The following is a 17,900-nucleotide window of genomic DNA, read 5'->3' as shown; positions in this document are numbered from 1 at the left end:
AATATGCGGCAAATAACATTTTATTCACCATCAATGTAAAAAGCCTCTATACATCAATCCCACGTGATTTAGGGAGAACGGAAATGGAATGGCTATTATTGAAAGAGGATGAGATCCCAGCTGAAAAAGAGTTTATAATGGCACTGCTGGAATTTATAGGGGGAAAACTCTTACTTTCAATACAGAGATGAATTCTTCCTACAAATAGCTGGTACATCAATGGCTGCAACCATGGCACCATCATCTGAGAATGCGTTCATGCATAATTTTGAGGTTGACTATGTTTTAAAGAACGGATGTTGGAAAGAGAAAATTGGACTGTGGATCAGAATATCAATGACATTTTCGGTATTTGGAAGGACACAGAAGAACAACTACAAAGATTTCAATTTTTAAATAGTATTGATCAATGCATTCAGTTTACATTTGAGTTCTCCAAAGAATCGATACATTTTTTGGATATAAATATCACGAGCAGCACTACTGTCTATCAGACCAATATATACCAAAAACCAACAGACAGAAATAATATTTCACACAAACTCAGCTTTCACCAACCAAGCTTAATAAAGAACTTACCGTACAGCCAGATACTGAGGGTCAAAAGAATAGTAAGTGACCCCAGAGACTATGAGGAAGCCATAGCATCTATGGGTGAAAAATTCTTGAATCGTTGGTACACAAAAACAGAGATTGGTGAAGCTGAAACAAGGTTGGAGAGCCAAACGCAAGAACATCTACTGAATCCAAAGCAAAACATTGAGAAACAACCACCGATGGTATTTGTATCAAAATATTCAAAACAAAGTAAACGCATTAAGAGCATAATAAAAAAGAACTGGAATGTGCTAGCACTAGATGAAAGAGTGGAGCCACTGTTTACAGAATTACCCACCTTCGCTTATAAGAGGAGTCAGAATCTAAAGGACAAATTAGTGAAAACAAGGAACTTGAGCATAAAAAAAAGACACCAAACAAACTGGAACATATCTTTGTTTGAGTTGGATCAATTGTGGATATGTGCAGAAGGGGAACATTGTCAGCTACCCACACAATGGAGAGAAAATAAAACTTTTTGACTTCGGAACATGTGCAACAAAGAACATAATCTACCCCATCAAATGCCCTTGTGGGATGTACTATGTGGGACAGTCCATATGTCCAGCAAAAATAAGATGGAACGAACATCACTCCTGTATATGAAACCACAACAAAAACTCTGCAGTGGCACAGCACTGGGATAATAAGGAGCACAATCTGGCACAGATCAAATTTCAGATATTGCAAATGGTTAAGAAGAGAGAACCACACATGAATATTCAACACAGACTGGAACAGAGGGAATCCTTCTGAATTGATAAACTGGGAACTTTATCCCCTAGAGGACTAAATGAGGAGATGCATTTTTTGTTTGTTTTCTATGAATAGACCAATGAAAATATTGATGATGATGTTGATTGTTGTGTGATCTGCTTCATGAACATAAATTGTGACGTGTCAGCAAAACTTGAATGCTTGCGAAAAAATACATATTGGAACATTTTGTTTGACAACCCACTTGGATATTTACTTTTAGTACCATTAAGAACGTTCATCAGTACTTAAGGGGAGGTAGTATCAGGTTCCACTACACGTTAATCACACCTTTTTATTTATAATCATCTCTTATGTCCCTAATGAGTAAGATAGAAAACTTGACATCTAGGCAGTTAAATAGGCTTCAGTATGCCCTTATTATTATTTTTAACTCTAACTAGGAGATTATGCATAGTACCTATGTACTTTTAGGCTACGTCACAGCATGTGATCTACATAGTAGAGCAGTGAGTCACGGCATCGCATTTGGTTGATCCGTAAATTACTTAAATATAATGCAGATTTGGTTTGGGATCTAACCTATTCATATATACTGCCTCTCCAAGAATTTTCACCAATGATCCTCTTGGTGATTGTTTGTTCTTCCTACAATGAAGTCAGACAGGTTCTGTAACCCGACACATACAGATAATGTCTCAACATGCACAGCAGTAATGTTTCTCCACCGATCCGTATGCGTGTTTGAACGCCATGGTGATCGTATGTCCCGCCCTCCCATTGCCATTGGGAGGCGGGACGTGAGGCACGCCCTTGATGGCCATTTCTGGCCAGAGGATGTCGCCAGAATTGCCATGGCAACCTACAAAAACACTAGGTTGCGCGCACTTGGTGTGCAGCGGCTTGCATGAGAAGAGCAGCGCAGACCAACACAAGAGGTAAGGACTGCGCAGACAGTGATATTTAACAGAAATTATCACACGCAGGTACATGCCAGAACTACTTGTTATTATTGTTGCAGGCAGGTTATAAACCGCACTTGGTAAGATACAGGCGAGGACGACACTGAATACAAAGGCTGAGGTAAAAACAGAAGGATTTTTTAAGCATGTTTTTTTTACAACCAGGGTTATTTGAGTGGCTTGTACACATAAATAGAGAAACTGACATTATTGTCACTGTTTTCTTTCTTTTGTCCCACTATATATCAGAACATGAATCATTTCGTATCTGAAAATGATGGTATTTATATGCATTGTTTAAATGTTTATGAACATGTATAATGCTGATTGAAATATGTGGATGATGAAATACAATTGTGTTGTTAGAAATTGAAAAATGTAGCCCTAAAGGTGGTGCTAGGAACCGAAATGCATTGGCAATAGCCTGGATATACAAAAATAAGAGTCTTGTTATCGCCTTAAAAACGATGTGTGATTAAAACACAAATATTTTATTTAAAAGAAACTCACAGAGGAGTTGATGAAGTTATTTTTGAACATTTTTTGAGCATTTGATAAATGAAAAGAGAATCAAGTACAGAGAATTCAATGTAACATAAAGGAATGAATTTAGCTCCTATAAGGAGCAAGAAGTATGCACCAGGTTTTACGGGGTGGAATCCACCTTGGTTTTTCAGTTATTGAAGTTTCAATAAGCTGCCTTCACAATTTGTCACTGTGTATCTACCTTTATTTTGATCAGGTTTTATATTATTTTTGTATGTGAAGTTTTGGGCTATGTGGTATAGACACATGGTTTCCAAAGTGGTACTCCTGTTTGGGTAGTATGTGTCTAGTAAATTGTTTTTCAAAATTTCTTGGCTGTTCGGATCATTTCTGGCTATTGTTTCTATGTCGTCGTATGATTTGAGAACTCTTTTTCTAGATTTAGCAGGACCAAGACTTAGCCATACTATATTTTCAGATTTTCCATAAAAAGCAGTACCGGTTAAATGGTCTGCAGCTTGATAGCATCCACATTCTCTATGAGAGAACATTGTTATGCCAAAGCTGTACAATTTCTGAGACAGTGTTTTGTCCGATGAGAGGTCATTCCAGAGGTCTTGAAGCTCTGTTTTTTCTGCTTTCATTAAGTAGGCTGTAACATATTGTGCAACTGCAGTGGAATTGTCTGCAATGTACTGAACATCTATGTTTGCATTCCATAAGAGGGAAATGATTGCATTGTAATCATTGATATATTTTGCTTCTTCTGGTCTTTTTATGTAATATGCGTTCTTAGGTGATTTAGCTTTAACACTATGTCTAACTGAAGACATGAAGTTGTTTACTTCACCTGTTTCTGTAACTGGTCTAGGGAAACCAAAGCAGCATTTGGTGTAGTATTTCCCTTTGTTTTTGTATTTGCAACAACACTATTTCCCACATTTATGTCTTTGAAATTGTACAATTTGTGCATGAAGATCACTATTTGTTGGTTCTGATGAAATTTCACAAGTGACATATTTTTTGATAAACTGTAAAAAAGTGGCATCACTGTCTTCACCAAATTTAGGAGCATCGTTAATACATAAGAGCATGTGGATATGTGGTGCTCCTCTGGCTTGGTATTATTTTCTCGAAAAAAAGTGTTGCTCTTCTCCCAGAGGAGGAACAGTTTTATTACACATAAAGTGTAGCATAGCAATGAAGCAATGATGGAAATATCTTGAAACATTAACAGGATCTAGAGAGCAAAGTTATCCAGGTGTTAGTATATCTATGTTTGTTTTTGTTTGATATGCATAGGAAATCATGTAAATCTTCCCATGCATATTCTGCAAAACTTAATGTAACAAATCAAGAGGATGGGCCAAGGTTTCTTATCATGCAACGTACATCTCAGTGACATCGGAACCAGTAGTCCTTAGTACCATGCTATCAGATTTGTAATGCTTGATTGTAAAACCTCATCTTTTTCTTGCACTTTTTGTAGTAATTGCGTAGCTGACATATTTTGAAAGTGGTTTCCTGATTTCAATGTGTGTGCAACTCCGTAACATAGAGTTGGTAGTTCACTTTCAAAGAGTAGGTGGAATATGTATTCAACATTTTGTCTAAATCTGGGATCTCCAGAATACATTTGTAACGAGCGGTATTCTGATGCTGTCATCTGAAGGGGTCTATCATCGTACCTTCCTCCTTTCCCAGTAGGAAAGAGTAGAGGAAATGCATGTGCTTCTATACTTTTTTCCCATATGCTGATTGGTGATCCTTGGGTTTGTCGCATTTGGTATGTTTCTAGTGCATCATCTATGGTGTCATTAGAGTGTAATGGATGAATTGTATAATGGTCTAAAATATTGGATACTGTAGCAGGATCTAGAAGTTCAAATTAACCAGTTTTTGGTGACTAGTGCATCATCTATGGTGTCATTAGAGTGTAATGGATGAATTGTATAATGGTCTAAAATATTGGATACTGTAGCAGGATCTAGAAGTTCAAATTAACCAGTTTTTGGTGACTCTTGAATTATTTCAGTTTTTTCCCTTAAGTTTTCTTCAATATTCATTTCTTTGTAGTATTCATTATTGTCTTTTAGATATTGCAAGCCTTGTCTAACTTTATGTAAATCTACGAGTTGTTGCCAAATTTGTTTGTCTTTTGTAGGTACACCATTTACTAAGACAATTAAAGATTGCTCTATTGGACGTTGCACTCCCAGAGTGTGCACATTTTCTTTTAGATCTAATGGTAAATAAACTACTTTGCCACAAATGCCTTTCACTAGTTCAGAGGGAGATAATTTTGCTGTTTTTGGTTGAAGGCGTATTATTGCTTGAAATGGGTGCACTGTTTGAATTATCATGCTCTCATATAAATTGAGTTGTTGCACGGGTTTTGGTAGTGGGATTAATTCTAATTTATGTGTGATAGCATGCAAAGGAGTTTGGTTGTTGTGAAGTTTTGTAGTGTAGTAAGTGCAAAGTATTAAGGGGTCAGTTATTTCATATTAATGAGTTAGAATTAGCTTGCTACCTTATATCATGTTTTCTGATATAAGGTAGCAAGCTAATTCTAACCATTTGGATTCTAAATTGTCTTCTATTGTGTATGTTACATCTATAGTTTTTGTGTTACTTTTATAAAAAGTTCTGCAGCAACACACACACATGGCTTGGTACTTCAGCGGATGTACTTTTACATTTTAGTATATCTTTTTTGTATGCGTGTAGTAAAAGGTTGCCAGCTGTACAATTGTTGCTAGTCTGTTGTAAAGCTATTGCATTTTGTAAGTGGCTTTCACTTCCAAAATATTTTTTCTGGATACGCTCTATTTCTTCGAGTAGGCCTTTGGCTGTACCAGGTAGAAGATTGTTATTTAAATTGGGTAGTGCTAAAGCAGGACTTTTGGCATAGTACAGTTTATAGACTAGATTTCTTATAGTTGAATGATGTGTTGATATCATTTTGGTATGATGGAAGGTGCTTTTGCAAATAATTCCTGAAATGCAGGCTAATGAATTTCCTTTTAGTCCTGTGTATTTGCGTACTGGACATGAATCCATGTTTTGTAGCAGTTTCATTTTGATTTTGTCTTTGCCTTTCACATACTGTTTGATGAACTGGCGTAAAGATTTGAAAGATTTTTTGGCAATGTTACACATTGACGTGCACGCCATTTGTATACTCGACATTCTGGTTCAGTGGGAGAGGTGATACTGAGTTTTCTGGGGATATTTTTGTAAGCAGTATTTCTTGTTGCATTATGGTATTATTATGTTTTTCATACCCTCGTTCACAGCTATGTATGGGAAATGTGTCTGTTTGCTTTTTTTTGTACGATTCTTCATTGAAATATGGTTCTGTGCTCGTGGTGTGACTCCATTCACCTCCACAGATATTTAAGAAGTTTTTTTCGTTTACAATCCGTTTATTGCAAAGTTGTTTTTATAATTTAGTAGTTAGTTTTGTTAGTGGTTTCATTCTGTCAAACACTAAAATAAATAACTTCCTTTTGAGAAGGATTGAACTGTCTATCAAAGCTTCTAAGATTAATTTTCTACGGTAGGTTTTAAGGGTTGTGCATGATTTGTCTCCTGTTTTTATAAGATTCTGAAGGACATTTTTGCTAAAATACTTTTATTGGTATGGTTAGTTGCCACTACATCAATATTTATAGGAGTAGTGTTAGCAGTAGTGGTAGCCGAATTCATGTTCAGCATTTTTTGTTTCGGTTTACATTTTGATAGAGGAGGCAAAGTTTCTGTACTGGAAGCTTGTTTTGTTTCGCTAAATTACTGTATTAGCTGTTTTGTTTGAACATTTTGTACAAACTCTGCTAGAGATGAATGTTTATTTTGGATACTTTTATTTTCAGTTGCTCTACTTCTGCATTGCTTTCTATGGACTTGCTTTTTGGTAGGCATTCTTTCGGGTCTGTTGAAAAAAAAAGAAGGTATGGGTTGGGCTGTTCTGCAATGTATGTGTGATGTGAGCATGAGTGTCTGAGTATGATGGTAAGGATGTATGTGGTGTGTGTTTGTGCATTGGGCAGCTACAACTAGTTGGGAAGGCTATTTTTCTATTTGTGTGTTACTATACTCGGGTTCAGATGACAGTAGAAAGTAAGCTTGTGGTGAGGAGAAGCACTAATACTAAATCTAATGGCATAGAATTAAAACAGTTCTTTGTTCTGTAATACTAACATTCTAGAGGCTTAGTTATGTAATTTGTGCGCCGAAAATCTGGGATTTGTGTGCCATTCTGCCTGCTAATCCCTGTTTAAGAAATGTGGATTTGGGGGCAGAATGGTGCACAAATCTTTGTTTTTCGGCGCACAAATTGCATGAATCAACCCTACAGTGTGATTGAGTAACAGTAAGAATATTATGGTAGTATTTTACTTACTCTCTTTGTGTGGAATGAGCAGGTTTCTTCTGAATTGTTGTTTGTACTTCATATGCGCTGCTTTTCAGGCGAGTGGTCTTCACTGCAATTATAAAAGAAAGAAGTTAGTAATTTTGTGTGTTTATAGCACTGATGTTAATTTAGACATTGATTTGTATGTTTTTGTAGTAGTATTCGTGTTTCATATCTGAACATAGTGTGTGCATGCAATTTTCTTTGACTATGTGCAGTCTTTATATTTTACTTTAAATATGCTAGTTCAACATGATTTGCAAATGAGTAGAATAGAAAGTGTTTGAAAGTCACTTGGTTTCTTAAGGCTGTGTTATTGAATGTTAGGAGATAGAAGAAATAATGATATACTTATTTTGCAATTTTTATAAGGTAAATGGCAGAAAATGTACAGAAAAGCATTGAAATGTATGCATTTCTGAAGGTGTGGGTAATAAAGAAGAAGGATGTGATTTGCATGCAGTGGTGTTATTTCAGTTGGGAGCTTTTCAACGATAGTGGCTATCTGTGTGAGTGTATAAAGATGCATGACCTTATCCTGGCTGTGTGTAATTGTATAATACACTACTAAGTGTTTTTCTACAATTATACTGTTATTTCTCCCATCTTTTAATATTATAATTGTATAGATAGGTGTATGTGTGTAAAATCATTTTTAGATAGCAGACAAGTTTGGAAGTGACTGTTGGTTATAGTAGATGGGAAAAATGACAGTAAGTTCATTTTATAGGTTATACAGGTTAAGCGGCAGTTACTCGTTTTATATGCATTCATAAGAGTTGTACATGTACTGTGCAGAAAATATGCATACCTGTAGTTTGTATTCACGCATGTGGATATGCATGCAGCTTCAAGTAGAAATCTTGGAGACTTGTAGAGTAGTTTTTGTAGTAGGTGCTTTCCAATGATATGAGACTTGTACTCAGAGTGATCAACAGTACATTTGAAGAGCGGAACTCTGATGATGGAGTTAGATGTAGAGGTCTTGGATGTGATTGGTGGATGGTTGTGTGTCTGCTTAGCTGTATCCAATGAGGGAATGACACAGAGAGTGATGTGGAAAGGGAAGAAGGGCTGTCTAAGAGTTATGCGCTCCGTAGACGCCGCGGCTGTCCGTGGGCAGGTCGTACCACATCCTAGCATGGAAATGGGACTATAGGGATCAGTCAATCAGATGTTGAGGTTGTGGATTCGTGTTGAAAGAGACTGTGTGTAGTGAAGATGGTAGAGGTGGAGAAAGTCAGGGTGTTGGTGCTTGGAGATATGTTTGTGCATGCTTTACAGCAGTATGCTCAATGCAGGCATGTGGCAAACAATTTTGATGTTAAAGGAGTGGAGGTGGTGTGGAGCACTATCCCTGATTGCAATGTACAGGGAATTGTAGAAGTTTGTGAAGATATGGGCAGGATGAACAGTCCCCATGTGGTAGTTTTGCACTATGGTGCTTTCCTTTTGGGCTATGTGAGTGCCCCTACTTTGTTGGCAGATTTGGAACACTTGGTTTAAGCAGTAATAAACATCTTTCCAAATGCTAAAGTATTTTTTTCTGGATAAGTGCCTAGGGCAATATGGGAAAATAGTTCTGTTTTTTGTCCTCAACAAAATATTGCTAGGTGTGCAATCAACCAAGGCATGTTTGCTTTCATGCTTAGAGCTGGTATGTAATAATGAGAATATTGATTCCAGTAATGCTGTTTATTTTAAAGAAGATGGCATTTTCTTATCTTTTCGGGAAATGCCATGCTGTTTTGGAATGTAGGGCTGCTTTGGAGAAGGTTATGTGAAGATTTTAGGTGTAAAGTAAAAAAGAACATATGCAAAATAACTGGTGTCTGTCAACCAACCTCAAAGGGGAAATGGGGCACACTATTTAAATTTACATTCACTACGCTCAGATTTTTGATATGTCCGCGGACATGGCGGTAGTCCGCGGACACCACGTATTACATACAGGCATTTTGTGGTTGAGAGGAATGCAAATGAGAATGAGCAGAGCAAGGGATTGGTCAGTAATTTTTTCTGGGTGTCTTGTGTAAGGAGAGAGTTTGTCAGAAAGTCTTTTTCCTGAGAGAAGACCAGATAGCTATGGCTGTGTGTGTCAGAAAACAGATTACCTGGATTTTGGGAGACTAATGGATACATTGGTTCGAGGTGCATGCAGAACACTGTGGAGTATCTGCAGATCTTGGATTCCCTCATGTGGAAGTGCACTGGCATGGAGTGCGTGGAATGAAGTGGCTGGACTTGGTACCTCTCTGTGCTAGTTTGGAGACAAAGCATCATCCAGACATAATTATAATTCATTTTGGAGGGAACAGTTTAGGACATGTGTCTGGAATTTCTTTGCAATTTGCAATGAAAGAAGGACTTGGGAAGGTCATGGACATGTTTCCAAATTCCCCAAGTAATTTTTTCTTGTATTGCGAAAAGACAAATATGGCTGCGTTCTTCTTCATTTGGTCCACAAATGGAGAAAGCGAGGCGCAATGTCAATAAGGCTGTTTGTGCCTTGCTAAGAGATGTTGGCATGTCCTCTTTTCATAATGAAAATATTATGTTTCGTAGCACATACATTTTTCACAGAGATGGAGTCCGTCTTACTTATGTTGGCAGTCAGATTTTTTGTGAGAAATGTACAAAATGCATTGCAACCTTTTTTGAAATTACAGTCATCTATTTTGCAGTAGGTGTTGACCACTTCAAGTTTTTCAAACACAAAAAAACACCACCAAAAGGCTCTTTTCAGAGCCACCACTTCCTCGCAGAGAAAAGTGCAATGGTTTTGATAGGGCAGCACCCTAAAATTTTAGATGTCCGCGGACTTCTAAAAAAATGCACAGGGCCCTGCACTATTTATGTGCCACTTGCATTTCTAAACTGTGAAAGGCGGCTCTGAAAAGAGCCTTTTTTGGGGGGATTTTTGTTGTTGTATATATGTTTGTTTTTTTTTTACACACGACACACTAGGCGAGGAGGGGAAAGGAGGGTAAGGAAGGGACACCAACCACGGGGATAAGAGGAAGATGTAAGGTGGGCTTTACTTAGGTAGGAAGCAGGTCTTCTGGTGCTCTGTGACTGCATTCTCGAAAGCGCTTCGAAGAGTCTCCCCCCGCAGAGTACTGCGTCGCAGTAAATACACAAAACTGTTACCCTTGAAAAGTAAGGGTCAACAGCATCATGGATGGCCTGTGAGGCAGTTGGAGGGATGTGCTGTCCCACAGGAGTGTCTCTTGTGGTGACAGGAGTGGAAACGGAGGATGTGGTAGAGGAACTCAACCTACTACATTGATCACAAGGTACAATCTTGCGAATGGCCCCACCGTGGAATGACCTTAGGTATCACTTCATAGATGTCATACCAAAGTTGTACGAACCAGGCGTCCCATGACCATTTTTCACTGGTTGCAGGTGACCTTGTTCGCACGTGCTTTTGGTATGTCACCATGAATGGTAAACAACTGCCACACCCAAGACTCATGGCGAGTGCTGGTACTAGGGACTTCCACTACCTCATCCTCTTCATCCTCCTCCTCTACATCCTCATGACTGTTCCCCTCTGCAGGCCCTTGGGGAGGTGGTGGTGGTGGAGGGGTTGGGGTGGTGCTGAGGCAGATCTAGCACCAGCTGGAGCAACAGCAGCCATGGATTCCATCAGGGTTGTTGGGATAATCTCAGCAAGAGCAGCAAAGGCAGCAAAAGTCAATGTGCAATAGCCAGAAGCACAATGAAGATCAGCTCTGGGGTGTGGCCTTTTATAGGGGTGCTGGTGAGCGCTTCGCGGACCCCCACGTGGTCCATGGACAGATCGAACTCCCCAGAAAGGCTCCAAAATTTCTAAAAAGTATGTAGAAAGCCAGGGTCATTGTCTGGGACATGTTGAATGGTACATTTTTTCTGTCAAATACATTGGATTGTCTAAAAAAGTACTTTTAAAATGTTCGGGGACCCGGACAGTGTCCGTAAATCAGGACACACGCTCAGCGTGGGTGTGGTCACATGATGGTGTCACGAACACGTCCACGAAAGGAACGGATGTCAGCAGGACACCAAATGCACATGAACGGCCGTGTGCATGCATGCGGGTGTTCTACGGACAGTGTTCGGGTCCTGAAGTAATTAAAAGTGCAACATAAGTGGTCGGGCAGCTACGGACAGGCGCGATGTTTGTAGGACTTATGGGTGTGGTGCGCATGTGCGTAGCTGTTCTCCAGACAGTACGGACAGGTATAGTGTCCTTAGAACAACTCCCTTTTGTTTAATTGCGGACATTCCGGACACCAAGTGTATTCTAAGAACAGTTTCATCTTGCCTGCGGACAGTACGGACAAGTATAGTGTCTTTAGAACACCTCCATTTTGGTTAATTATGGACATTACTGACACCAAGTCTGTTCTTATAACAGTTTCGTCTTGCCGGTAGACAATATACGGACAGGTATAGTGTGCTTAGGACACCTCCATTTTGGTTCATTACGGACATTCCAGACACAGAGTATGTTCTAAGAACAGTTCCATCTTGCTTGCAGACAGTACGGACAGGTATATTGTCCTTAGGACACCCTCATTTTTCTTTATGGCGGACATTCCAGACACCCGCACTGTCCGCGGACATTCCAAATGCCTTTTTTTTAAAAAAAGACACAAAGGACTGATTTAAAACATACAATCTTTTTTTTTTAATTATATACAGATATAAAAATTATGACAGTGACGGGGAAGCAGAAACTGACATAAATACATGGGAATTAGGGGTTTGGAGAGGATGGATGAGAGGGGATGAAGGGATGGAAGTCTCATCAAAACGTTTTTCTTGGTGTTGAGGGTTTAGGGATAGTTGACTGGGACATGGAGAGGGGGAACAGGTGCACGTTGGACAATGATATATAATTTTTTCTTTTATGTTGTCTTCCACAAAATGTTTCAAAAGACTGAAATTTTGCATAAGCATGTCCATTTTTTCAATGACATTTGTGATGTCATATTTGATGTCCTAGGTATTAGTCTTAACAATGCACGTTGGTGGCGCGAGTTATGTTTGCTTAGCTTAGCATAATCGGTGAATTTCAGGGGTTTTTCAGTTTCACTTTCAACCATAACGTCCCTTTAACAATGTTTTTTTACTGAAAAAAAAGATATATACATATATATATATATATATTGATATATATACATTAAATAACACATTTTTACTCTGGGAAAACTTATACTGACAAATCTATACAATACTATGTGGTACCACAATTAGACTTTAGATTCCTTTAAAATGCATCAACTGCTGGCAGTTATAATAGAGGATAGAAATCATTCATTAAGGTGGATCAGCATAGCCAATAAGGAATGAAGGCACGTTAAGGTTTATCAGTGGCAGAATGCTTCTTTGAAGATAGATGCACAATTCTGAATGAGGATCCCCTCATCGGTGCAACCTGCAATAAAAGAATTAACAATCCCAGTCCATAAATTCTCAATAAGCCTTACTTCTTGGTTAAAAAGGTCAACCACCCCAATGTACCTGACGTGGAAGTGTTTCTTCGATGGCTCTTAGACAGTATCCTTCCAGGATATAAGAAAGAGCCACTGGGTGTCGAGATCCTCGAGGAAGAGTAGAACACTTGCATTTTTGGGATATATTGAACCACTCTGCTATACTATGCGGCCTCACTCTGCTATCTATGGTGCGAGAAACAGAGAAATGGCGGCAAAGCCCTTTGTGCATGCCAACACCTTCAAAACCACGTTTTAACACACAAAAAGAGGACTGCACAACCTGCCACTCATGGTGCATGTGTGGTGGAACAGAGCACATGATGCAGAAAAAGTGCCAGTGGACTCCATGATTAGTAAACATGGAGTACAGGGAGAGAAGCAGCACTTTGCAAATGAAACTCCAAACATGTGCCTGTAAATGACATTTACTTTGCTGCTGAAACTACAAAATGTCTGCATAAAACACTGCCCAACACTCAAAATCTTGTTTGGAGCTAAAATTAATTTAATCTAATGAAGGACTGTGACTTTACAAAGTCCTAAAATGTAAGACCAAAGTATTTTTCAGCAAAACTGGATTGCCTGTGAATGACAGTTCCTGTCAAAAATCTGTGTGCAGCCACCCTGGGCTACCTGAGTGAAAGCTCCTGTCAAATGGGATCTCCTGATGATAATTTAAAGTTGCCTAAAACTAAAGATCTGCCGGATTAGCAAATATAAAAGGATTGTTGCTGAAAGCATCACGACCTCAGATGTTTTTGATCCCACAGGTTTAAATTTAAGAATGTAATTTATCCATGTCATCTAAATCCTCAAGTTTGTTTTAGACTGGCTGGGCCTGCCAGAGTTGAAAAACAGGTTTTCACCCAAAGGGAGGGCATTCCTTTCAGCAGAAACTCACTGACACATGATAATTGTGGGTTAGGACAGACTCTTGTCTGCAGCCAAGGACTGAACAATGGCAGATCCTCCAGGCCAGGAAATGGACGTGTGAAAGGATCGTAAACTGGCCTGCAGAAGGAAATCCAAAAAAGGTGGGGGCTACTGCTTGCTCCAGAGACAGACAAACGGATGGCCATTTGCTGCTAAGAATATATAATGAATATTTCTTTAAAGACTTATAACTTGCTATCAGAAATGGTGAAAAATAAAAAAAAAGGACAGATTTGTTAGTCTAATTTTTGGCTTTACATTTCAAGATGTAGTGGAATTGTGTAACATATTCGGAACAGAAATGGCAATATATGTGGTTTTATGTGAACTGTGTTTATACTAGAATTGTTAAACTTTGCAAACACATTCCTAGGGTAAACATGCATATTTGGGGAAATTTGGAGAAAAATTGGAAACTGTGTTCATGGCGAAATGGACAGAATTCTGCAAAAAGGCGAAACAAGGTCTCACAGCTGTGGGATTTTGAGTAACAGATACTCCATAATATATGTAATACTTGCATGTGATTTTCATAGAGGGTACCAGTGTATAAACATGTATTTAGGACAAAAATGTATTTTGACACTAGTGGCTAGGGGAGGTTTCTAAGGATTGTAAAAACCAAACCATAAATTTGACATCATCTGTGTTGGAGCCAATCACCCGAATGCAAGGCGGAAATGAGGCTCTGATCCAATCAGGGGCGAGTTTTATTAAGCCGACCCATACACCCATTTTTGTGATGATATTTGTATGGATAAATAGAGGCAGCTGACAACACCTAGGGACTCTCTTTTCTGATTCCAGTGAAGCACTTTGTTCCAGCATTCAACATCCTGTCTTTAACATCCTTCGGGATCCAGATGCCAAGGACCAGGCCAAGCAGTAGCTGAACCATTTTCAGCTAGGCCACAATCATCAACTTATCCTTACAACCCAGTGAAGCGCTGTGGTGTGGGGGAAGCATCCTGAAACTATCTGGCTTGCTACCATAAGGCTTGCCTGATGAACTCGCAATCCCGCTGATCTGAAATATCTAGAAACAAGGAGGGCAGATCCTGTGCAGTTCCAGTGACCAGCCTAGCTGATCCTGTCCCGTGCCTGATGTGCTGTCCTTCCTTGATAGACCCAATCCATTGACCAGAATCTTGACAGATCTAAAATCTTAAATCCCAGTGGATTGTGAGTATTAATAGGATGCTAGAGAACTATTGTATACCTTGAATTATCTTGTCCCACCTAAATCTCTGAACTATCCTTAATTCCATAACCAGTAACAGTGTCAAAATCTTAGTGCTATCTTATTCTGTCTATTTGCCAAAGCATCATTTTCTTAGTCATTTTTAGTTGTGTAACTCTCATCCAGAAATCCCAGTTCGAGTGCATGGACTGGTTCCGCTGGGGAAGATGCTGTGGATCTGTTACTGAATTCATGAATCAGTCTCAGAGCTTAATGTCCCTACTTGGTTGTCTAGCCTGCATGCTCTAGTCTTGCGTAAAAGCATAACCCATATTTTGTGATTTCAAACTGAAGTTTTGTCCAAAGCTTGTGTCTTTATTTACGAAAAACACCTCTTACTAAAACGTCCATAGCTCCCTCAGTTTTTTAGGATAGAAATGAAATTTGAATTCCTATTGATACCTAACATCCTTAGCTATATCCACAACCCAAAATAGCAAAACAGTGCAGTTGACCCATTTGTATAAAAAATTGCATAGTAAAAGTTTGCCACAATTTTCCATTTAGCAAAAGTTTTAAACGTGTGAATTACCTTTAAATTATTTGCCAACTTGCCTTTAAGATTTCAAATGTTTTCTTTTGATTAAATCATTGCTTGTGATTGTTTGCATCTATTCAAAGCCGCTCCCATAGAATGTTATAATAATTTAAGCATTTTTGACCACATTTAGTGTTTTTGCTCAGCCAATTTCAAAGCCATACTGACAGTTGGAAAGACAAATCCGTTTTTCTCTTTTTTCTAAGGGGGAAGGTGGTAGTGATATTCTGTTTGAGTTGTTTTATCCCTGAGTACCTGCTCTCTCCTCACATCTATTTTAATTATCCATTGGTGGGTTGAGGGGTGTTGCAGGGGGAACCTCTAACCATAGTGCTATCTGTTCCAAACCAACCTAAAAGTATTATTTTCTGTGCTGCAGTCTTTTTGGTGTTCATTACCCGATTCACAGGGCATTAAAGATATTATTCAGTGTTCTATCACCCCATTGGTGATTGTGATACATTGTGATTTAAATTTAAATAAACAAATAAATATTTACCTTTGCAAATTTGCATACTACTTGCTGTGCGAGACTTGGGTGTGTGCCTGATTGAAATCCCTTTACATGGTGATGCAGCAGCTTTGACCTTCGTGCTGATCTTTGATGATCAATCGTTTCCTCAACAGTGGATGCTGGAAGTCCTGGGACGATGAGGCATGCAGTAGGACTTGATGCAAATGTTCAGTGCCGCAAATAAGACTCAGTGGACTTGAAAGTTCTTCAGGGGTTATGGATGTAGGCCTGGTGTGGGCGTCAGATGACGGGTGTCATGGTGGGCAGTCGTCTGGGCTATCGGAACATGCAGCTGCAGCACGTACCTCGGGGTAGCTTTGGCGATCGGGGCTTGACCACAGCTGGACCATGGATCATCACTTCATTAGCATCGTCAGGACGTCTTTGTTGTCTTCTGGTGGTGGGAAACCCACCGGTGGACTTTCCACGCAGCCGACAACCTTCGCTTTCTCTGGCTGGATAAAGTGGTAAGCGATGATGGCAAGGGCGCCCTCTGTCAAATGTTCTTAGGCAAGGTGTATCTTTCTTGGCTCTGGGCGTCAAGCAGTATGGTGTCAAGGTGTCCCCACTTCTGTATGACGCGATTTGACCTGGCTTCCAGCGGTCATGGAAATCTTCTGATCCCGGTTGACACAAATGTACTTCGACAACCCTCAATGTCCAGGCGCTCTCTTCAGGACTCTCGGCAGACCCCTTCTACGGGCATCAGACTCACAGAACTGGCTTGAAGGGTTCTTCGATGAAGAGTAGCAGTTTTTGCACGATGGTGCCTCGTTGCCAGGGGAGAGGTCTCCTAGCCAGGTCCTCTCTTGGATCAGTCCTCGACAGACTCGACATCTCTTGCATTACATGGAAATCTTCTGATCCCGGTTGACACAAATGTACTTCGACAACCCTCAATGTCCAGGCACTCTCTTCAGGAATCTCGGCAGACCCCTTCTACGGGCATCAGACTCACAGAACTGGCTTGAAGGGTTCTTCGATGAAGAGCAGCAGTTTTTGCACGATGGTGCCTCGTTGCCAGGGGAAAGGTCTCCTAGCCAGGTCCTCTCTTGGATCAGTCCTCGACAGACTCAACATCTCTTTCAACATCTCTTGCATTACATAAAAAGAAATGCAGCAGCAATCTTCCCCTCCAGCTGGGCTTCAAGGAGCAACTTCAAGTTTCGACTTCAGCTTCTGAACAAATTGGTGAGAGGTCCCCAGATAAAAACGCCTGTACCTCATTCACTCTGGCTTAGACAGGCTCAGTCAGCCAATCACATAGAAGGGCATTCATGAAAGCAGGTTTCCAATCAGGCTCACAGGCATTCAGGCCATTCTCTCCACCCAGGCACCCATAACAAGGAATGTGGATTGGGGCAAACACCCAGCCTTTCAGCACAAAAGACTGCATTCATGGCAGTTTCAGGCAGGGCTTTCTCATTCATTGTGTCACACACACAGAAACTAGACACCCCTAACATAGAATGCATATTGGTCACACACTCTATTCACACAGGTCCCACCCAAGGGTGTACCCACAACTCACTGGGAAGGCTCTGGCATGGACTTCCCCATGACTCCATATATGGTTCTTCCACCCAACAGCCAATCAGGGGAAGAGAAAGAGTCAGGAATTCCCATGAATTTGGGAAAACAAAGTAACAGGCAATAGAAACCAAGAGTTCCCAGGAGCCATCTTGCCTTCTATCAGGAATCCACTGATTCCTATATCAGGGCCTGAATATCCAAAAATGGAGGATACTCAGAGTTCATGTCACATCAGCATGAAGCTCCCACCAGCCTGATACCTGCTCTGTGGGCAAAACACATGTGCCCAACACAAACACTAGGGGTACAAGGTTATGCCCCCACCCATGGGTGCCATAAGGGTATCCCAAGGATTTCTGTTCACCAAAACAAAAAGAAGAAGATCTGCCACTGCACAGGGTCCCGACTAGACTCCTGTGCAGAAAATTACACAGAACACTGATGATACGGGAGTAGAGGATACTAACAGGGAGGCCC

This window comes from Ambystoma mexicanum, chromosome 6p (genome assembly GCF_040938575.1).
Source record: "Ambystoma mexicanum isolate Mex_15411 chromosome 6p, UKY_AmexF1_1, whole genome shotgun sequence".
Classification (NCBI taxonomy): domain Eukaryota; kingdom Metazoa; phylum Chordata; class Amphibia; order Caudata; family Ambystomatidae; genus Ambystoma; species Ambystoma mexicanum.
The sequence above is the reverse complement of the archived record's forward strand: the minus strand, read 5'-3'. Positions refer to the sequence as shown.